Consider the following 25,614-nt stretch of genomic DNA (forward strand, 5'->3'; position numbering starts at 1 on the left):
TAAGCTAGAAATAGAACTGATTACTAAAATTTCATTCTGATAATCAATATTTTAACTATAAAATTTTAGTATACATGAAATTTGAAAATGTGTGTTTAAAAGGCCCCATTTGTCTGTTGAAATGACTGTGAAGGTCCCCACTTGTCTGTTGAAATGACTGTGAAGGTCCCCACTTGTAAATTTATCGAGTGTGAAAAATGAAATTGAAATAATTGATGGAACCATATAGGCTTTGACACTAATTCAAAATCTAATAATTTATACACAAATGTACCCCAGATATAAGGTTGGAAGACGGTTTAGGTCCCCACTTGTAAACCTGAAAATAGCTCAAAACTTAAGTGTTAAGCTAGAAATAGGACTGATTACTTAAATTCCATTCTGATAATCAATATTCTAACTATAAAATTTTAGTATACATGAAATTTGAAAATGTGTGTTTAAAAGGCCCCACTTGTCTATTGAAATGACTGTGAAGGTCCCCACTTGTAAATTTATCAAGTGTGAAAAATGAAATTGAAATAATTGATGGAACCATATAGGCTTTGACACTAATTCAAAATCTAATAATTTATACACAAATGTCCCCAGATATAAGGTTGGAAGACGGTTTAGGTCCCCACTTGTAAACCTGAAAATAGCTCAAAACTTAAGTGTTAAGCTAGAAATAGGACTGATTACTTAAATTTCATTCTGATAATGAATATTTTAACTATAAAATTATAATATACATGAAATTTGAAAACGTGTGTTTAAAAGACCCCACTTGTCTGTTGAAATGACTGTGAAGGTCCCCACTTGTAAATTTATCGAGTGTGAAAATTTAAATTGAAATAATTGATGGAACCATATAGGCTTTGACACTAATTCAAAATCTAATAATTTATACACAAATGTCCCCAGATATAAGGTTGGAAGACGGTTTAGGTCCCCACTTGTAAACCTGAAAATAGCTCAAAACTTAAGTGTTAAGCTAGAAATAGGACTGATTACTTAAATTTCATTCTGATAATGAATATTTTAACTATAAAATTATAATATACATGGAATTTGAAAATGTGTGTTTAAAAGACCCCACTTGTAAATTTAACGAGTGTGAAATAATGAAATTCAAATACCTGATGAAACAATATAGGCTTCGACACTTATTCAAAATCTAATATTTTATACACAAATGTCCCCAGATATAAGGTTGGAAGACGGTTTAGGTCCCCACTTGTAAACCTGAAAATAGCTCAAAACTTAAGTGTAAAGCTAGAAATAGATCTGATTACTTAAATTTCATTCTGATAATCAATATTTTAACTATAAAATTTTAGTATACATGAAATTTGAAAATGTGTGTTTAAAAGGCCCCACTTGTCTGTTGAAATGACTGTGAAGGTCCCCACTTGTAAATTTATCGAGTGTGAAAAATGAAATTGAAATAATTGATGGAACCATATAGGCTTTGACACTAATTCAAAATCTAATAATTTATACACAAATGTCCCCAGATATAAGGTTGGAAGACGGTTTAGGTCCCCACTTGTAAACCTGAAAATAGCTCAAAACCTAAGTGTTAAGCTAGAAATAGGACTGATTACTTAAATTTCATTCTGATAATGAATATTTTAACTATAAAATTATAATATACATGGAATTTGAAAATGTGTGTTTAAAAGACCCCACTTGTAAATTTAACGAGTGTGAAATAATGAAATTCAAATACCTGATGAAACAATATAGGCTTCGACACTTATTCAAAATCTAATAATTTATACACAAATGTCCCCAGATATAAGGTTGGAAGACGGTTTAGGTCCCCACTTGTAAACCTGAAAATAGCTCAAAACTTAAGTGTTAAGCTAGAAATAGGACTGATTACTTAAATTTCATTCTGATAATGAATATTTTAACTATAAAATTATAATATACATGAAATTTGAAAACGTGTGTTTAAAAGACCCCACTTGTCTGTTGAAATGACTGTGAAGGTCCCCACTTGTAAATTTATCGAGTGTGAAAATTTAAATTGAAATAATTGATGGAACCATATAGGCTTTGACACTAATTCAAAATCTAATAATTTATACACAAATGTCCCCAGATATAAGGTTGGAAGACGGTTTAGGTCCCCACTTGTAAACCTGAAAATAGCTCAAAACTTAAGTGTTAAGCTAGAAATAGGACTGATTACTTAAATTTCATTCTGATAATGAATATTTTAACTATAAAATTATAATATACATGGAATTTGAAAATGTGTGTTTAAAAGACCCCACTTGTAAATTTAACGAGTGTGAAATAATGAAATTCAAATACCTGATGAAACAATATAGGCTTCGACACTTATTCAAAATCTAATAATTTATACACAAATGTCCCCAGATATAAGGTTGGAAGACGGTTTAGGTCCCCACTTGTAAACCTGAAAATAGCTCAAAACTTAAGTTTAAAGCTAGAAATAGATCTGATTACTTAAATTTCATTCTGATAATCAATATTTTAACTATAAAATTTTAGTATACATGAAATTTGAAAATGTGTGTTTAAAAGGCCCCACTTGTCTGTTGAAATGACTGTGAAGGTCCCCACTTGTAAATTTATCGAGTGTGAAAAATGAAATTGAAATAATTGATGGAACCATATAGGCTTTGACACTAATTCAAAATCTAATAATTTATACACAAATGTCCCCAGATATAAGGTTGGAAGACGGTTTAGGTCCCCACTTGTAAACCTGAAAATAGCTCAAAACTTAAGTGTTAAGCTAGAAATAGGACTGATTACTTAAATTTCATTCTGATAATGAATATTTTAACTATAAAATTATAATATACATGGAATTTGAAAATGTGTGTTTAAAAGACCCCACTTGTAAATTTAACGAGTGTGAAATAATGAAATTCAAATACCTGATGAAACAATATAGGCTTCGACACTTATTCAAAATCTAATAATTTATACACAAATGTCCCCAGATATAAGGTTGGAAGACGGTTTAGGTCCCCACTTGTAAACCTGAAAATAGCTCAAAACTTAAGTGTAAAGCTAGAAATAGATCTGATTACTTAAATTTCATTCTGATAATCAATATTTTAACTATAAAATTTTAGTATACATGAAATTTGAAAATGTGTGTTTAAAAGGCCCCACTTGTCTGTTGAAATGACTGTGAAGGTCCCCACTTGTAAATTTATCGAGTGTGAAAAATGAAATTGAAATAATTGATGGAACCATATAGGCTTTGACACTAATTCAAAATCTAATAATTTATACACAAATGTCCCCAGATATAAGGTTGGAAGACGGTTTAGGTCCCCACTTGTAAACCTGAAAATAGCTCAAAACTTAAGTGTTAAGCTAGAAATAGGACTGATTACTTAAATTTCATTCTGATAATCAATATTTTAACTATAAAATTTTAGTATACATGAAATTTGTAAATGTGTGTTTAAAAGGCCCCACTTGTCTGTTGAAATGACTGTGAAGGTCCCCACTTGTAAATTTATCGAGTGTGAAAAATGAAATTGAAATAATTGATGGAACCATATAGGCTTCGACACTTATTCAAAATCTAATAATTTATACACAAATGTCCCCAGATATAAGGTTGGAAGACGGTTTAGGTCCCCACTTGTAAACCTGAAAATAGCTCAAAACTTAAGTGTTAAGCTAGAAATAGAACTGATTACTAAAATTTCATTCTGATAATCAATATTTTAACTATAAAATTTTAGTATACATGAAATTTGAAAATGTGTGTTTAAAAGGCCCCACTTGTCTGTTGAAATGACTGTGAAGGTCCCCACTTGTCTGTTGAAATGACTGTGAAGGTCCCCACTTGTAAATTTATCGAGTGTGAAAAATGAAATTGAAATAATTGATGGAACCATATAGGCTTTGACACTAATTCAAAATCTAATAATTTATACACAAATGTACCCCAGATATAAGGTTGGAAGACGGTTTAGGTCCCCAATTGTAAACCTGAAAATAGCTCAAAACTTAAGTGTTAAGCTAGAAATAGGACTGATTACTTAAATTTCATTCTGATAATCAATATTTTAACTATAAAATTTTAGTATACATGAAATTTGAAAATGTGTGTTTAAAAGGCCCCACTTGTCTGTTGAAATGACTGTGAAGGTCCCCACTTGTAAATTTATCGAGTGTGAAAAATGAAATTGAAATAATTGATGGAACCATATAGGCTTTGACACTAATTCAAAATCTAATAATTTATACACAAATGTCCCCAGATATAAGGTTGGAAGACGGTTTAGGTCCCCACTTGTAAACCTGAAAATAGCTCAAAACTTAAGTGTTAAGCTAGAAATAGGACTGATTACTTAAATTTCATTCTGATAATGAATATTTTAACTATAAAATTATAATATACATGGAATTTGAAAATGTGTGATTAAAAGACCCCACTTGTAAATTTAACGAATGTGAAATAATGAAATTCAAATACCTGATGAAACAATATAGGCTTCGACACTAATTCAAAATCTAATAATTTATACACAAATGTCCCCAGATATAAGGTTGGAAGACGGTTTAGGTCCCCACTTGTAAACCTGAAAATAGCTCAAAACTTAAGTGTTAAGCTAGAAATAGGACTGATTACTTAAATTTCATTCTGATAATCAATATTTTAACTATAAAATTTTAGTATACATGAAATTTGTAAATGTGTGTTTAAAAGGCCCCACTTGTCTGTTGAAATGACTGTGAAGGTCCCCACTTGTAAATTTATCGAGTGTGAAAAATGAAATTGAAATAATTGATGGAACCATATAGGCTTCGACACTTATTCAAAATCTAATAATTTATACACAAATGTCCCCAGATATAAGGTTGGAAGACGGTTTAGGTCCCCACTTGTAAACCTGAAAATAGCTCAAAACTTAAGTGTTAAGCTAGAAATAGAACTGATTACTAAAATTTCATTCTGATAATCAATATTTTAACTATAAAATTTTAGTATACATGAAATTTGAAAATGTGTGTTTAAAAGGCCCCACTTGTCTGTTGAAATGACTGTGAAGGTCCCCACTTGTCTGTTGAAATGACTGTGAAGGTCCCCACTTGTAAATTTATCGAGTGTGAAAAATGAAATTGAAATAATTGATGGAACCATATAGGCTTTGACACTAATTCAAAATCTAATAATTTATACACAAATGTACCCCAGATATAAGGTTGGAAGACGGTTTAGGTCCCCACTTGTAAACCTGAAAATAGCTCAAAACTTAAGTGTTAAGCTAGAAATAGGACTGATTACTTAAATTCCATTCTGATAATCAATATTTTAACTATAAAATTTTAGTATACATGAAATTTGAAAATGTGTGTTTAAAAGGCCCCACTTGTCTGTTGAAATGACTGTGAAGGTCCCCACTTGTAAATTTATCAAGTGTGAAAAATGAAATTGAAATAATTGATGGAACCATATAGGCTTTGACACTAATTCAAAATCTAATAATTTATACACAAATGTCCCCAGATATAAGGTTGGAAGACGGTTTAGGTCCCCACTTGTAAACCTGAAAATAGCTCAAAACTTAAGTGTTAAGCTAGAAATAGGACTGATTACTTAAATTTCATTCTGATAATGAATATTTTAACTATAAAATTATAATATACATGAAATTTGAAAACGTGTGTTTAAAAGACCCCACTTGTCTGTTGAAATGACTGTGAAGGTCCCCACTTGTAAATTTATCGAGTGTGAAAATTTAAATTGAAATAATTGATGGAACCATATAGGCTTTGACACTAATTCAAAATCTAATAATTTATACACAAATGTCCCCAGATATAAGGTTGGAAGACGGTTTAGGTCCCCACTTGTAAACCTGAAAATAGCTCAAAACTTAAGTGTTAAGCTAGAAATAGGACTGATTACTTAAATTTCATTCTGATAATGAATATTTTAACTATAAAATTATAATATACATGGAATTTGAAAATGTGTGTTTAAAAGACCCCACTTGTAAATTTAACGAGTGTGAAATAATGAAATTCAAATACCTGATGAAACAATATAGGCTTCGACACTTATTCAAAATCTAATAATTTATACACAAATGTCCCCAGATATAAGGTTGGAAGACGGTTTAGGTCCCCACTTGTAAACCTGAAAATAGCTCAAAACTTAAGTTTAAAGCTAGAAATAGATCTGATTACTTAAATTTCATTCTGATAATCAATATTTTAACTATAAAATTTTAGTATACATGAAATTTGAAAATGTGTGTTTAAAAGGCCCCACTTGTCTGTTGAAATGACTGTGAAGGTCCCCACTTGTAAATTTATCGAGTGTGAAAAATGAAATTGAAATAATTGATGGAACCATATAGGCTTTGACACTAATTCAAAATCTAATAATTTATACACAAATGTCCCCAGATATAAGGTTGGAAGACGGTTTAGGTCCCCACTTGTAAACCTGAAAATAGCTCAAAACTTAAGTGTTAAGCTAGAAATAGGACTGATTACTTAAATTTCATTCTGATAATGAATATTTTAACTATAAAATTATAATATACATGGAATTTGAAAATGTGTGTTTAAAAGACCCCACTTGTAAATTTAACGAGTGTGAAATAATGAAATTCAAATACCTGATGAAACAATATAGGCTTCGACACTTATTCAAAATCTAATAATTTATACACAAATGTCCCCAGATATAAGGTTGGAAGACGGTTTAGGTCCCCACTTGTAAACCTGAAAATAGCTCAAAACTTAAGTGTAAAGCTAGAAATAGATCTGATTACTTAAATTTCATTCTGATAATCAATATTTTAACTATAAAATTTTAGTATACATGAAATTTGAAAATGTGTGTTTAAAAGGCCCCACTTGTCTGTTGAAATGACTGTGAAGGTCCCCACTTGTAAATTTATCGAGTGTGAAAAATGAAATTGAAATAATTGATGGAACCATATAGGCTTTGACACTAATTCAAAATCTAATAATTTATACACAAATGTCCCCAGATATAAGGTTGGAAGACGGTTTAGGTCCCCACTTGTAAACCTGAAAATAGCTCAAAACTTAAGTGTTAAGCTAGAAATAGGACTGATTACTTAAATTTCATTCTGATAATCAATATTTTAACTATAAAATTTTAGTATACATGAAATTTGTAAATGTGTGTTTAAAAGGCCCCACTTGTCTGTTGAAATGACTGTGAAGGTCCCCACTTGTAAATTTATCGAGTGTGAAAAATGAAATTGAAATAATTGATGGAACCATATAGGCTTCGACACTTATTCAAAATCTAATAATTTATACACAAATGTCCCCAGATATAAGGTTGGAAGACGGTTTAGGTCCCCACTTGTAAACCTGAAAATAGCTCAAAACTTAAGTGTTAAGCTAGAAATAGAACTGATTACTAAAATTTCATTCTGATAATCAATATTTTAACTATAAAATTTTAGTATACATGAAATTTGAAAATGTGTGTTTAAAAGGCCCCACTTGTCTGTTGAAATGACTGTGAAGGTCCCCACTTGTCTGTTGAAATGACTGTGAAGGTCCCCACTTGTAAATTTATCGAGTGTGAAAAATGAAATTGAAATAATTGATGGAACCATATAGGCTTTGACACTAATTCAAAATCTAATAATTTATACACAAATGTACCCCAGATATAAGGTTGGAAGACGGTTTAGGTCCCCACTTGTAAACCTGAAAATAGCTCAAAACTTAAGTGTTAAGCTAGAAATAGGACTGATTACTTAAATTCCATTCTGATAATCAATATTTTAACTATAAAATTTTAGTATACATGAAATTTGAAAATGTGTGTTTAAAAGGCCCCACTTGTCTGTTGAAATGACTGTGAAGGTCCCCACTTGTAAATTTATCAAGTGTGAAAAATGAAATTGAAATAATTGATGGAACCATATAGGCTTTGACACTAATTCAAAATCTAATAATTTATACACAAATGTCCCCAGATATAAGGTTGGAAGACGGTTTAGGTCCCCACTTGTAAACCTGAAAATAGCTCAAAACTTAAGTGTTAAGCTAGAAATAGGACTGATTACTTAAATTTCATTCTGATAATGAATATTTTAACTATAAAATTATAATATACATGAAATTTGAAAACGTGTGTTTAAAAGACCCCACTTGTCTGTTGAAATGACTGTGAAGGTCCCCACTTGTAAATTTATCGAGTGTGAAAATTTAAATTGAAATAATTGATGGAACCATATAGGCTTTGACACTAATTCAAAATCTAATAATTTATACACAAATGTCCCCAGATATAAGGTTGGAAGACGGTTTAGGTCCCCACTTGTAAACCTGAAAATAGCTCAAAACTTAAGTGTTAAGCTAGAAATAGGACTGATTACTTAAATTTCATTCTGATAATGAATATTTTAACTATAAAATTATAATATACATGGAATTTGAAAATGTGTGTTTAAAAGACCCCACTTGTAAATTTAACGAGTGTGAAATAATGAAATTCAAATACCTGATGAAACAATATAGGCTTCGACACTTATTCAAAATCTAATAATTTATACACAAAAGTCCCCGGATATAAGGTTGGAAGACGGTTTAGGTCCCCACTTGTAAACCTGAAAATAGCTCAAAACTTAAGTGTAAAGCTAGAAATAGAACTGATTACTAAAATTTCATTCTGATAATCAATATTTTAACTATAAAATTTTAGTATACATGAAATTTGAAAATGTGTGTTTAAAAGGCCCCACTTGTCTGTTGAAATGACTGTGAAGGTCCCCACTTGTCTGTTGAAATGACTGTGAAGGTCCCCACTTGTAAATTTATCAAGTGTGAAAAATGAAATTGAAATAATTGATGGAACCATATAGGCTTTGACACTAATTCAAAATCTAATAATTTATACACAAATGTACCCCAGATATAAGGTTGGAAGACGGTTTAGGTCCCCAATTGTAAACCTGAAAATAGCTCAAAACTTAAGTGTTAAGCTAGAAATAGGACTGATTACTTAAATTTCATTCTGATAATCAATATTTTAACTATAAAATTTTAGTATACATGAAATTTGAAAATGTGTGTTTAAAAGGCCCCACTTGTCTGTTGAAATGACTGTGAAGGTCCCCACTTGTAAATTTATCAAGTGTGAAAAATGAAATTGAAATAATTGATGGAACCATATAGGCTTTGACACTAATTCAAAATCTAATAATTTATACACAAATGTACCCCAGATATAAGGTTGGAAGACGGTTTAGGTCCCCAATTGTAAACCTGAAAATAGCTCAAAACTTAAGTGTTAAGCTAGAAATAGGACTGATTACTTAAATTTCATTCTGATAATGAATATTTTAACTATAAAATTATAATATACATGGAATTTGAAAATGTGTGATTAAAAGACCCCACTTGTAAATTTAACGAGTGTGAAATAATGAAATTCAAATACCTGATGAAACAATATAGGCTTCGACACTAATTCAAAATCTAATAATTTATACACAAATGTCCCCAGATATAAGGTTGGAAGACGGTTTAGGTCCCCACTTGTAAACCTGAAAATAGCTCAAAACTTAAGTGTTAAGCTAGAAATAGGACTGATTACTTAAATTTCATTCTGATAATCAATATTTTAACTATAAAATTTTAGTATACATGAAATTTGTAAATGTGTGTTTAAAAGGCCCCACTTGTCTGTTGAAATGACTGTGAAGGTCCCCACTTGTAAATTTATCGAGTGTGAAAAATGAAATTGAAATAATTGATGGAACCATATAGGCTTCGACACTTATTCAAAATCTAATAATTTATACACAAATGTCCCCAGATATAAGGTTGGAAGACGGTTTAGGTCCCCACTTGTAAACCTGAAAATAGCTCAAAACTTAAGTGTTAAGCTAGAAATAGAACTGATTACTAAAATTTCATTCTGATAATCAATATTTTAACTATAAAATTTTAGTATACATGAAATTTGAAAATGTGTGTTTAAAAGGCCCCACTTGTCTGTTGAAATGACTGTGAAGGTCCCCACTTGTCTGTTGAAATGACTGTGAAGGTCCCCACTTGTAAATTTATCGAGTGTGAAAAATGAAATTGAAATAATTGATGGAACCATATAGGCTTTGACACTAATTCAAAATCTAATAATTTATACACAAATGTACCCCAGATATAAGGTTGGAAGACGGTTTAGGTCCCCACTTGTAAACCTGAAAATAGCTCAAAACTTAAGTGTTAAGCTAGAAATAGGACTGATTACTTAAATTCCATTCTGATAATCAATATTTTAACTATAAAATTTTAGTATACATGAAATTTGAAAATGTGTGTTTAAAAGGCCCCACTTGTCTGTTGAAATGACTGTGAAGGTCCCCACTTGTAAATTTATCAAGTGTGAAAAATGAAATTGAAATAATTGATGGAACCATATAGGCTTTGACACTAATTCAAAATCTAATAATTTATACACAAATGTCCCCAGATATAAGGTTGGAAGACGGTTTAGGTCCCCACTTGTAAACCTGAAAATAGCTCAAAACTTAAGTGTTAAGCTAGAAATAGGACTGATTACTTAAATTTCATTCTGATAATGAATATTTTAACTATAAAATTATAATATACATGAAATTTGAAAACGTGTGTTTAAAAGACCCCACTTGTCTGTTGAAATGACTGTGAAGGTCCCCACTTGTAAATTTATCGAGTGTGAAAATTTAAATTGAAATAATTGATGGAACCATATAGGCTTTGACACTAATTCAAAATCTAATAATTTATACACAAATGTCCCCAGATATAAGGTTGGAAGACGGTTTAGGTCCCCACTTGTAAACCTGAAAATAGCTCAAAACTTAAGTGTTAAGCTAGAAATAGGACTGATTACTTAAATTTCATTCTGATAATGAATATTTTAACTATAAAATTATAATATACATGGAATTTGAAAATGTGTGTTTAAAAGACCCCACTTGTAAATTTAACGAGTGTGAAATAATGAAATTCAAATACCTGATGAAACAATATAGGCTTCGACACTTATTCAAAATCTAATAATTTATACACAAATGTCCCCGGATATAAGGTTGGAAGACGGTTTAGGTCCCCACTTGTAAACCTGAAAATAGCTCAAAACTTAAGTGTAAAGCTAGAAATAGATCTGATTACTTAAATTTCATTCTGATAATCAATATTTTAACTATAAAATTTTAGTATAAATGAAATTTGAAAATGTGTGTTTAAAAGGCCCCACTTGTCTGTTGAAATGACTGTGAAGGTCCCCACTTGTAAATTTATCAAGTGTGAAAAATGAAATTGAAATAATTGATGGAACCATATAGGCTTTGACACTAATTCAAAATCTAATAATTTATACACAAATGTACCCCAGATATAAGGTTGGAAGACGGTTTAGGTCCCCAATTGTAAACCTGAAAATAGCTCAAAACTTAAGTGTTAAGCTAGAAATAGGACTGATTACTTAAATTTCATTCTGATAATCAATATTTTAACTATAAAATTTTAGTATACATGAAATTTGAAAATGTGTGTTTAAAAGGCCCCACTTGTCTGTTGAAATGACTGTGAAGGTCCCCACTTGTAAATTTATCAAGTGTGAAAAATGAAATTGAAATAATTGATGGAACCATATAGGCTTTGACACTAATTCAAAATCTAATAATTTATACACAAATGTACCCCAGATATAAGGTTGGAAGACGGTTTAGGTCCCCAATTGTAAACCTGAAAATAGCTCAAAACTTAAGTGTTAAGCTAGAAATAGGACTGATTACTTAAATTTCATTCTGATAATGAATATTTTAACTATAAAATTATAATATACATGGAATTTGAAAATGTGTGATTAAAAGACCCCACTTGTAAATTTAACGAGTGTGAAATAATGAAATTCAAATACCTGATGAAACAATATAGGCTTCGACACTAATTCAAAATCTAATAATTTATACACAAATGTCCCCAGATATAAGGTTGGAAGACGGTTTAGGACCCCACTTGTAAACCTGAAAATAGCTCAAAACTTAAGTGTTAAGCTAGAAATAGGACTGATTACTTAAATTTCATTCTGATAATCAATATTTTAACTATAAAATTTTAGTATACATGAAATTTGTAAATGTGTGTTTAAAAGGCCCCACTTGTCTGTTGAAATGACTGTGAAGGTCCCCACTTGTAAATTTATCGAGTGTGAAAAATGAAATTGAAATAATTGATGGAACCATATAGGCTTCGACACTTATTCAAAATCTAATAATTTATACACAAATGTCCCCAGATATAAGGTTGGAAGACGGTTTAGGTCCCCACTTGTAAACCTGAAAATAGCTCAAAACTTAAGTGTTAAGCTAGAAATAGAACTGATTACTAAAATTTCATTCTGATAATCAATATTTTAACTATAAAATTTTAGTATACATGAAATTTGAAAATGTGTGTTTAAAAGGCCCCACTTGTCTGTTGAAATGACTGTGAAGGTCCCCACTTGTCTGTTGAAATGACTGTGAAGGTCCCCACTTGTAAATTTATCGAGTGTGAAAAATGAAATTGAAATAATTGATGGAACCATATAGGCTTTGACACTAATTCAAAATCTAATAATTTATACACAAATGTACCCCAGATATAAGGTTGGAAGACGGTTTAGGTCCCCACTTGTAAACCTGAAAATAGCTCAAAACTTAAGTGTTAAGCTAGAAATAGGACTGATTACTTAAATTCCATTCTGATAATCAATATTTTAACTATAAAATTTTAGTATACATGAAATTTGAAAATGTGTGTTTAAAAGGCCCCACTTGTCTGTTGAAATGACTGTGAAGGTCCCCACTTGTAAATTTATCAAGTGTGAAAAATGAAATTGAAATAATTGATGGAACCATATAGGCTTTGACACTAATTCAAAATCTAATAATTTATACACAAATGTCCCCAGATATAAGGTTGGAAGACGGTTTAGGTCCCCACTTGTAAACCTGAAAATAGCTCAAAACTTAAGTGTTAAGCTAGAAATAGGACTGATTACTTAAATTTCATTCTGATAATGAATATTTTAACTATAAAATTATAATATACATGAAATTTGAAAACGTGTGTTTAAAAGACCCCACTTGTCTGTTGAAATGACTGTGAAGGTCCCCACTTGTAAATTTATCGAGTGTGAAAATTTAAATTGAAATAATTGATGGAACCATATAGGCTTTGACACTAATTCAAAATCTAATAATTTATACACAAATGTCCCCAGATATAAGGTTGGAAGACGGTTTAGGTCCCCACTTGCAAACCTGAAAATAGCTCAAAACTTAAGTGTTAAGCTAGAAATAGGACTGATTACTTAAATTTCATTCTGATAATGAATATTTTAACTATAAAATTATAATATACATGGAATTTGAAAATGTGTGTTTAAAAGACCCCACTTGTAAATTTAACGAGTGTGAAATAATGAAATTCAAATACCTGATGAAACAATATAGGCTTCGACACTTATTCAAAATCTAATAATTTATACACAAATGTCCCCGGATATAAGGTTGGAAGACGGTTTAGGTCCCCACTTGTAAACCTGAAAATAGCTCAAAACTTAAGTGTAAAGCTAGAAATAGATCTGATTACTTAAATTTCATTCTGATAATCAATATTTTCACTATAAAATTTTAGTATAAATGAAATTTGAAAATGTGTGTTTAAAAGGCCCCACTTGTCTGTTGAAATGACTGTGAAGGTCCCCACTTGTAAATTTATCAAGTGTGAAAAATGAAATTGAAATAATTGATGGAACCATATAGGCTTTGACACTAATTCAAAATCTAATAATTTATACACAAATGTACCCCAGATATAAGGTTGGAAGACGGTTTAGGTCCCCAATTGTAAACCTGAAAATAGCTCAAAACTTAAGTGTTAAGCTAGAAATAGGACTGATTACTTAAATTTCATTCTGATAATCAATATTTTAACTATAAAATTTTAGTATACATGAAATTTGAAAATGTGTGTTTAAAAGGCCCCACTTGTCTGTTGAAATGACTGTGAAGGTCCCCACTTGTAAATTTATCGAGTGTGAAAAATGAAATTGAAATAATTGATGGAACCATATAGGCTTTGACACTAATTCAAAATCTAATAATTTATACACAAATGTCCCCAGATATAAGGTTGGAAGACGGTTTAGGTCCCCACTTGTAAACCTGAAAATAGCTCAAAACTTAAGTGTTAAGCTAGAAATAGGACTGATTACTTAAATTTCATTCTGATAATCAATATTTTAACTATAAAATTTTAGTATACATGAAATTTGTAAATGTGTGTTTAAAAGGCCCCACTTGTCTGTTGAAATGACTGTGAAGGTCCCCACTTGTAAATTTATCGAGTGTGAAAAATGAAATTGAAATAATTGATGGAACCATATAGGCTTCGACTCTTATTCAAAATCTAATAATTTATACACAAATGTCCCCAGATATAAGGTTGGAAGACGGTTTAGGTCCCCACTTGTAAACCTGAAAATAGCTCAAAACTTAAGTGTTAAGCTAGAAATAGAACTGATTACTAAAATTTCATTCTGATAATCAATATTTTAACTATCAAATTTTAGTATACATGAAATTTGAAAATGTGTGTTTAAAAGGCCCCACTTGTCTGTTGAAATGACTGTGAAGGTCCCCACTTGTCTGTTGAAATGACTGTGAAGGTCCCCACTTGTCTGTTGAAATGACTGTGAAGGTCCCCACTTGTAAATTTATTGAGTGTGAAAAATGAAATTGAAATAATTGATGGAACCATATAGGCTTTGACACTAATTCAAAATCTAATAATTTATACACAAATGTACCCCAGATATAAGGTTGGAAGACGGTTTAGGTCCCCACTTGTAAACCTGAAAATAGCTCAAAACTTAAGTGTTAAGCTAGAAATAGGACTGATTACTTAAATTCCATTCTGATAATCAATATTTTAACTATAAAATTTTAGTATACATGAAATTTGAAAATGTGTGTTTAAAAGGCCCCACTTGTCTGTTGAAATGACTGTGAAGGTCCCCACTTGTAAATTTATCAAGTGTGAAAAATGAAATTGAAATAATTGATGGAACCATATAGGCTTTGACACTAATTCAAAATCTAATAATTTATACACAAATGTCCCCAGATATAAGGTTGGAAGACGGTTTAGGTCCCCACTTGTAAACCTGAAAATAGCTCAAAACTTAAGTGTTAAGCTAGAAATAGGACTGATTACTTAAATTTCATTCTGATAATGAATATTTTAACTATAAAATTATAATATACATGAAATTTGAAAACGTGTGTTTAAAAGACCCCACTTGTCTGTTGAAATGACTGTGAAGGTCCCCACTTGTAAATTTATCGAGTGTGAAAAATGAAATTGAAATAATTGATGGAACCATATAGGCTTTGACACTAATTCAAAATCTAATAATTTATACACAAATGTCCCCAGATATAAGGTTGGAAGACGGTTTAGGTCCCCACTTGTAAACCTGAAAATAGCTCAAAACTTAAGTGTTAAGCTAGAAATAGGACTGATTCTGATAATGAATATTTTAACTATAAAATTATAATATACATGGAATTTGAAAATGTGTGTTTAAAAGACCCCACTTGTAAATTTAACGAGTGTGAAATAAAGAAATTCAAATACCTGATGAAACAATATAGGCTTCGACACTTATTCAAAATCTAATAATTTATACACAAATGTCCCCGGATATAAGGTTGGAAGACGGTTTAGGTCCCCACTTGTAAACCTGAAAATAGCTCAAAACTTAAGTGTAAAGCTAGAAATAGATCTGATTACTTAAATTTCATTCTGATAATCAATATTTTAACTATAAAATTTTAGTATACATGAAATTTGAAAATGTGTGTTTAAAAGGCCCCACTTGTCTGTTGAAATGACTGTGAAGGTCCCCACTTGTAAATTTATCAAGTGTGAAAAATGAAATTGAAATAATTGATGGAACCATATAGGCTTTGACACTAATTCAAAATCTAATAATTTATACACAAATGTCCCCAGATATAAGGTTGGAAGACGGTTTAGGTCCCCACTTGTAAACCTGAAAATAGCTCAAAACTTAAGTGTTAAGCTAGAAATAGGACTGATTACTTAAATTTCATTCTGATAATGAATATTTTAACTATAAAATTATAATATACATGAAATTTGAAAACGTGTGTTTAAAAGACCCCACTTGTCTGTTGAAATGACTGTGAAGGTCCCCACTTGTAAATTTATCGAGTGTGAAAATTTAAATTGAAATAATTGATGGAACCATATAGGCTTTGACACTAATTCAAAATCTAATAATTTATACACAAATGTCCCCAGATATAAGGTTGGAAGACGGTTTAGGTCCCCACTTGTAAACCTGAAAATAGCTCAAAACTTAAGTGTTAAGCTAGAAATAGGACTGATTACTTAAATTTCATTCTGATAATGAATATTTTAACTATAAAATTATAATATACATGGAATTTGAAAATGTGTGTTTAAAAGACCCCACTTGTAAATTTAACGAGTGTGAAATAATGAAATTCAAATACCTGATGAAACAATATAGGCTTCGACACTTATTCAAAATCTAATAATTTATACACAAATGTCCCCAGATATAAGGTTGGAAGACGGTTTAGGTCCCCACTTGTAAACCTGAAAATAGCTCAAAACTTAAGTGTAAAGCTAGAAATAGATCTGATTACTTAAATTTCATTCTGATAATCAATATTTTAACTATAAAATTTTAGTATACATGAAATTTGAAAATGTGTGTTTAAAAGGCCCCACTTGTCTGTTGAAATGACTGTGAAGGTCCCCACTTGTAAATTTATCGAGTGTGAAAAATGAAATTGAAATAATTGATGGAACCATATAGGCTTTGACACTAATTCAAAATCTAATAATTTATACACAAATGTCCCCAGATATAAGGTTGGAAGACGGTTTAGGTCCCCACTTGTAAACCTGAAAATAGCTCAAAACTTAAGTGTTAAGCTAGAAATAGGACTGATTACTTAAATTTCATTCTGATAATGATATTTTAACTATAAAATTATAATATACATGGAATTTGAAAATGTGTGTTTAAAAGACCCCACTTGTAAATTTAACGAGTGTGAAATAATGAAATTCAAATACCTGATGAAACAATATAGGCTTCGACACTTATTCAAAATCTAATAATTTATACACAAATGTCCCCGGATATAAGGTTGGAAGACGGTTTAGGTCCCCACTTGTAAACCTGAAAATAGCTCAAAACTTAAGTGTAAAGCTAGAAATAGATCTGATTACTTAAATTTCATTCTGATAATCAATATTTTAACTATAAAATTTTAGTATAAATGAAATTTGAAAATGCGTGTTTAAAAGGCCCCACTTGTCTGTTGAAATGACTGTGAAGGTCCCCACTTGTAAATTTATCAAGTGTGAAAAATGAAATTGAAATAATTGATGGAACCATATAGGCTTTGACACTAATTCAAAATCTAATAATTTATACACAAATGTACCCCAGATATAAGGTTGGAAGACGGTTTAGGTCCCCAATTGTAAACCTGAAAATAGCTCAAAACTTAAGTGTTAAGCTAGAAATAGGACTGATTACTTAAATTTCATTCTGATAATCAATATTTTAACTATAAAATTTTAGTATACATGAAATTTGAAAATGTGTGTTTAAAAGGCCCCACTTGTCTGTTGAAATGACTGTGAAGGTCCCCACTTGTAAATTTATCGAGTGTGAAAAATGAAATTGAAATAATTGATGGAACCATATAGGCTTTGACACTAATTCAAAATCTAATAATTTATACACAAATGTCCCCAGATATAAGGTTGGAAGACGGTTTAGGTCCCCACTTGTAAACCTGAAAATAGCTCAAAACTTAAGTGTTAAGCTAGAAATAGGACTGATTACTTAAATTTCATTCTGATAATGAATATTTTAACTATAAAATTATAATATACATGGAATTTGAAAATGTGTGTTTAAAAGACCCCACTTGTAAATTTAACGAGTGTGAAATAATGAAATTCAAATACCTGATGAAACAATATAGGCTTCGACACTAATTCAAAATCTAATAATTTATACACAAATGTCCCCAGATATAAGGTTGGAAGACGGTTTAGGTCCCCACTTGTAAACCTGAAAATAGCTCAAAACTTAAGTGTTAAGCTAGAAATAGGACTGATTACTTAAATTTCATTCTGATAATCAATATTTTAACTATAAAATTTTAGTATACATGAAATTTGTAAATGTGTGTTTAAAAGGCCCCACTTGTCTGTTGAAATGACTGTGAAGGTCCCCACTTGTAAATTTATCGAGTGTGAAAAATGAAATTGAAATAATTGATGGAACCATATAGGCTTCGACACTTATTCAAAATCTAATAATTTATACACAAATGTCCCCAGATATAAGGTTGGAAGACGGTTTAGGTCCCCACTTGTAAACCTGAAAATAGCTCAAAACTTAAGTGTTAAGCTAGAAATAGAACTGATTACTAAAATTTCATTCTGATAATCAATATTTTAACTATAAAATTTTAGTATACAGGAAATTTGAAAATGTGTGTTTAAAAGGCCCCACTTGTCTGTTGAAATGACTGTGAAGGTCCCCACTTGTCTGTTGAAATGACTGTGAAGGTCCCCACTTGTAAATTTATCGAGTGTGAAAAATGAAATTGAAATAATTGATGGAACCATATAGGCTTTGACACTAATTCAAAATCTAATAATTTATACACAAATGTACCCCAGATATAAGGTTGGAAGACGGTTTAGGTCCCCACTTGTAAACCTGAAAATAGCTCAAAACTTAAGTGTTAAGCTAGAAATAGGACTGATTACTTAAATTCCATTCTGATAATCAATATTTTAACTATAAAATTTTAGTATACATGAAATTTGAAAATGTGTGTTTAAAAGGCCCCACTTGTCTGTTGAAATGACTGTGAAGGTCCCCACTTGTAAATTTATCAAGTGTGAAAAATGAAATTGAAATAATTGATGGAACCATATAGGCTTTGACACTAATTCAAAATCTAATAATTTATACACAAATGTCCCCAGATATAAGGTTGGAAGACGGTTTAGGTCCCCACTTGTAAACCTGAAAATAGCTCAAAACTTAAGTGTTAAGCTAGAAATAGGACTGATTACTTAAATTTCATTCTGATAATGAATATTTTAACTATAAAATTATAATATACATGAAATTTGAAAACGTGTGTTTAAAAGACCCCACTTGTCTGTTGAAATGACTGTGAAGGTCCCCACTTGTAAATTTATCGAGTGTGAAAATTTAAATTGAAATAATTGATGGAACCATATAGGCTTTGACACTAATTCAAAATCTAATAATTTATACACAAATGTCCCCAGATATAAGGTTGGAAGACGGTTTAGGTCCCCACTTGTAAACCTGAAAATAGCTCAAAACTTAAGTGTTAAGCTAGAAATAGGACTGATTACTTAAATTTCATTCTGATAATGATATTTTAACTATAAAATTATAATATACATGGAATTTGAAAATGTGTGTTTAAAAGACCCCACTTGTAAATTTAACGAGTGTGAAATAATGAAATTCAAATACCTGATGAAACAATATAGGCTTCGACACTTATTCAAAATCTAATAATTTATACACAAATGTCCCCGGATATAAGGTTGGAAGACGGTTTAGGTCCCCACTTGTAAACCTGAAAATAGCTCAAAACTTAAGTGTAAAGCTAGAAATAGATCTGATTACTTAAATTTCATTCTGATAATCAATATTTTAACTATAAAATTTTAGTATAAATGAAATTTGAAAATGCGTGTTTAAAAGGCCCCACTTGTCTGTTGAAATGACTGTGAAGGTCCCCACTTGTAAATTTATCAAGTGTGAAAAATGAAATTGAAATAATTGATGGAACCATATAGGCTTTGACACTAATTCAAAATCTAATAATTTATACACAAATGTACCCCAGATATAAGGTTGGAAGACGGTTTAGGTCCCCAATTGTAAACCTGAAAATAGCTCAAAACTTAAGTGTTAAGCTAGAAATAGGACTGATTACTTAAATTTCATTCTGATAATCAATATTTTAACTATAAAATTTTAGTATACATGAAATTTGAAAATGTGTGTTTAAAAGGCCCCACTTGTCTGTTGAAATGACTGTGAAGGTCCCCACTTGTAAATTTATCGAGTGTGAAAAATGAAATTGAAATAATTGATGGAACCATATAGGCTTTGACACTAATTCAAAATCTAATAATTTATACACAAATGTCCCCAGATATAAGGTTGGAAGACGGTTTAGGTCCCCACTTGTAAACCTGAAAATAGCTCAAAACTTAAGTGTTAAGCTAGAAATAGGACTGATTACTTAAATTTCATTCTGATAATGAATATTTTAACTATAAAATTATAATATACATGGAATTTGAAAATGTGTGTTTAAAAGACCCCACTTGTAAATTTAACGAGTGTGAAATAATGAAATTCAAATACCTGATGAAACAATATAGGCTTCGACACTAATTCAAAATCTAATAATTTATACACAAATGTCCCCAGATATAAGGTTGGAAGACGGTTTAGGTCCCCACTTGTAAACCTGAAAATAGCTCAAAACTTAAGTGTTAAGCTAGAAATAGGACTGATTACTTAAATTTCATTCTGATAATCAATATTTTAACTATAAAATTTTAGTATACATGAAATTTGTAAATGTGTGTTTAAAAGGCCCCACTTGTCTGTTGAAATGACTGTGAAGGTCCCCACTTGTAAATTTATCGAGTGTGAAAAATGAAATTGAAATAATTGATGGAACCATATAGGCTTCGACACTTATTCAAAATCTAATAATTTATACACAAATGTCCCCAGATATAAGGTTGGAAGACGGTTTAGGTCCCCACTTGTAAACCTGAAAATAGCTCAAAACTTAAGTGTTAAGCTAGAAATAGAACTGATTACTAAAATTTCATTCTGATAATCAATATTTTAACTATAAAATTTTAGTATACAGGAAATTTGAAAATGTGTGTTTAAAAGGCCCCACTTGTCTGTTGAAATGACTGTGAAGGTCCCCACTTGTCTGTTGAAATGACTGTGAAGGTCCCCACTTGTAAATTTATCGAGTGTGAAAAATGAAATTGAAATAATTGATGGAACCATATAGGCTTTGACACTAATTCAAAATCTAATAATTTATACACAAATGTACCCCAGATATAAGGTTGGAAGACGGTTTAGGTCCCCACTTGTAAACCTGAAAATAGCTCAAAACTTAAGTGTTAAGCTAGAAATAGGACTGATTACTTAAATTCCATTCTGATAATCAATATTTTAACTATAAAATTTTAGTATACATGAAATTTGAAAATGTGTGTTTAAAAGGCCCCACTTGTCTGTTGAAATGACTGTGAAGGTCCCCACTTGTAAATTTATCAAGTGTGAAAAATGAAATTGAAATAATTGATGGAACCATATAGGCTTTGACACTAATTCAAAATCTAATAATTTATACACAAATGTCCCCAGATATAAGGTTGGAAGACGGTTTAGGTCCCCACTTGTAAACCTGAAAATAGCTCAAAACTTAAGTGTTAAGCTAGAAATAGGACTGATTACTTAAATTTCATTCTGATAATGAATATTTTAACTATAAAATTATAATATACATGAAATTTGAAAACGTGTGTTTAAAAGACCCCACTTGTCTGTTGAAATGACTGTGAAGGTCCCCACTTGTAAATTTATCGAGTGTGAAAAATGAAATTGAAATAATTGATGGAACCATATAGGCTTTGACACTAATTCAAAATCTAATAATTTATACACAAATGTCCCCAGATATAAGGTTGGAAGACGGTTTAGGTCCCCACTTGTAAACCTGAAAATAGCTCAAAACTTAAGTGTTAAGCTAGAAATAGGACTGATTACTTAAATTTCATTCTGATAATGAATATTTTAACTATAAAATTATAATATACATGGAATTTGAAAATGTGTGTTTAAAAGACCCCACTTGTAAATTTAACGAGTGTGAAATAATGAAATTCAAATACCTGATGAAACAATATAGGCTTCGACACTTATTCAAAATCTAATAATTTATACACAAATGTCCCCGGATATAAGGTTGGAAGACGGTTTAGGTCCCCACTTGTAAACCTGAAAATAGCTCAAAACTTAAGTGTAAAGCTAGAAATAGATCTGATTACTTAAATTTCATTCTGATAATCAATATTTTAACTATAAAATTTTAGTATACATGAAATTTGAAAATGTGTGTTTAAAAGGCCCCACTTGTCTGTTGAAATGACTGTGAAGGTCCCCACTTGTAAATTTATCAAGTGTGAAAAATGAAATTGAAATAATTGATGGAACCATATAGGCTTTGACACTAATTCAAAATCTAATAATTTATACACAAATGTCCCCAGATATAAGGTTGGAAGACGGTTTAGGTCCCCACTTGTAAACCTGAAAATAGCTCAAAACTTAAGTGTTAAGCTAGAAATAGGACTGATTACTTAAATTTCATTCAGATAATGAATATTTTAACTATAAAATTATAATATACATGAAATTTGAAAACGTGTGTTTAAAAGACCCCACTTGTCTGTTGAAATGACTGTGAAGGTCCCCACTTGTAAATTTATCGAGTGTGAAAATTTAAATTGAAATAATTGATGGAACCATATAGGCTTTGACACTAATTCAAAATCTAATAATTTATACACAAATGTCCCCAGATATAAGGTTGGAAGACGGTTTAGGTCCCCACTTGTAAACCTGAAAATAGCTCAAAACTTAAGTGTTAAGCTAGAAATAGGACTGATTACTTAAATTTCATTCTGATAATGAATATTTTAACTATAAAATTATAATATACATGGAATTTGAAAATGTGTGTTTAAAAGACCCCACTTGTAAATTTAACGAGTGTGAAATAATGAAATTCAAATACCTGATGAAACAATATAGGCTTCGACACTTATTCAAAATCTAATAATTTATACACAAATGTCCCCAGATATAAGGTTGGAAGACGGTTTAGGTCCCCACTTGTAAACCTGAAAATAGCTCAAAACTTAAGTGTAAAGCTAGAAATAGATCTGATTACTTAAATTTCATTCTGATAATCAATATTTTAACTATAAAATTTTAGTATACATGAAATTTGAAAATGTGTGTTTAAAAGGCCCCACTTGTCTGTTGAAATGACTGTGAAGGTCCCCACTTGTAAATTTATCGAGTGTGAAAAATGAAATTGAAATAATTGATGGAACCATATAGGCTTTGACACTAATTCAAAATCTAATAATTTATACACAAATGTCCCCAGATATAAGGTTGGAAGACGGTTTAGGTCCCCACTTGTAAACCTGAAAATAGCTCAAAACTTAAGTGTTAAGCTAGAAATAGGACTGATTACTTAAATTTCATTCTGATAATGAATATTTTAACTATAAAATTATAATATACATGGAATTTGAAAATGTGTGTTTAAAAGACCCCACTTGTAAATTTAACGAGTGTGAAATAATGAAATTCAAATACCTGATGAAACAATATAGGCTTCGACACTTATTCAAAATCTAATAATTTATACACAAATGTCCCCAGATATAAGGTTGGAAGACGGTTTAGGTCCCCACTTGTAAACCTGAAAATAGCTCAAAACTTAAGTGTAAAGCTAGAAATAGATCTGATTACTTAAATTTCATTCTGATAATCAATATTTTAACTATAAAATTTTAGTATACATGAAATTTGAAAATGTGTGTTTAAAAGGCCCCACTTGTCTGTTGAAATGACTGTGAAGGTCCCCACTTGTAAATTTATCGAGTGTGAAAAATGAAATTGAAATAATTGATGGAACCATATAGGCTTCGACACTTATTCAAAATCTAATAATTTATACACAAATGTCCCCAGATATAAGGTTGGAAGACGGTTTAGGTCCCCACTTGTAAACCTGAAAATAGCTCAAAACTTAAGTGTTAAGCTAGAAATAGAACTGATTACTTAAATTTCATTCTGATAATCAATATTTTAACTATAAAATTTTAGTATACATGAAATTTGAAAATGTGTGTTTAAAAGGCCCCACTTGTCTGTTGAAATGACTGTGAAGGTCCCCACTTGTCTGTTGAAATGACTGTGAAGGTCCCCACTTGTAAATTTATCGAGTGTGAAAATTTAAATTGAAATAATTGATGGAACCATATAGGCTTTGACACTAATTCAAAATCTAATAATTTATACACAAATGTCCCCAGATATAAGGTTGGAAGACGGTTTAGGTCCCCACTTGTAAACCTGAAAATAGCTCAAAACTTAAGTGTTAAGCTAGAAATAGGACTGATTACTTAAATTTCATTCTGATAATGAATATTTTAACTATAAAATTATAATATACATGGAATTTGAAAATGTGTGTTTAAAAGACCCCACTTGTAAATTTAACGAGTGTGAAATAATGAAATTCAAATACCTGATGAAACAATATAGGCTTCGACACTTATTCAAAATCTAATAATTTATACACAAATGTCCCCGGATATAAGGTTGGAAGACGGTTTAGGTCCCCACTTGTAAACCTGAAAATAGCTCAAAACTTAAGTGTAAAGCTAGAAATAGATCTGATTACTTAAATTTCATTCTGATAATCAATATTTTAACTATAAAATTTTAGTATACATGAAATTTGAAAATGTGTGTTTAAAAGGCCCCACTTGTCTGTTGAAATGACTGTGAAGGTCCCCACTTGTAAATTTATCAAGTGTGAAAAATGAAATTGAAATAATTGATGGAACCATATAGGCTTTGACACTAATTCAAAATCTAATAATTTATACACAAATGTCCCCAGATATAAGGTTGGAAGACGGTTTAGGTCCCCACTTGTAAACCTGAAAATAGCTCAAAACTTAAGTGTTAAGCTAGAAATAGGACTGATTACTTAAATTTCATTCTGATAATGAATATTTTAACTATAAAATTATAATATACATGAAATTTGAAAACGTGTGTTTAAAAGACCCCACTTGTCTGTTGAAATGACTGTGAAGGTCCCCACTTGTAAATTTATCGAGTGTGAAAATTTAAATTGAAATAATTGATGGAACCATATAGGCTTTGACACTAATTCAAAATCTAATAATTTATACACAAATGTCCCCAGATATAAGGTTGGAAGACGGTTTAGGTCCCCACTTGTAAACCTGAAAATAGCTCAAAACTTAAGTGTTAAGCTAGAAATAGGACTGATTACTTAAATTTCATTCTGATAATGAATATTTTAACTATAAAATTATAATATACATGGAATTTGAAAGTGTGTGTTTAAAAGACCCCACTTGTAAATTTAACGAGTGTGAAAAAATGAAATTCAAATACCTGATGAAACAATATAGGCTTCGACACTTATTAAAAATCTAATAATTTATACACAAATGTCCCCGGATATAAGGTTGGAAGACGGTTTAGGTCCCCACTTGTAAACCTGAAAATAGCTCAAAACTTAAGTGTTAAACTAGAAATAGGACTGATTACTTAAATTTCATTCTGATAATCAA

The 25,614-nt window shown here is 30.3% G+C and overlaps 1 protein-coding gene across 1 annotated transcript in view; it reads left to right on the forward strand.

Moving 5' to 3' along the window:
* LOC149680222 (uncharacterized) overlaps nucleotides 1-25,614 on the forward strand; it is a 394,290-nt gene that overhangs the window by 187,120 nt on the left and 181,556 nt on the right. The gene's annotated exons all lie outside the window — the stretch shown is intronic.

This window comes from Phalangium opilio, unplaced genomic scaffold, assembly GCF_054372755.1.
Source record: "Phalangium opilio isolate 3A_F unplaced genomic scaffold, DU_Popi_V2 ptg000039l_2, whole genome shotgun sequence".
In the NCBI taxonomy this organism is placed as follows: Eukaryota; Metazoa; Arthropoda; class Arachnida; order Opiliones; family Phalangiidae; genus Phalangium; species Phalangium opilio.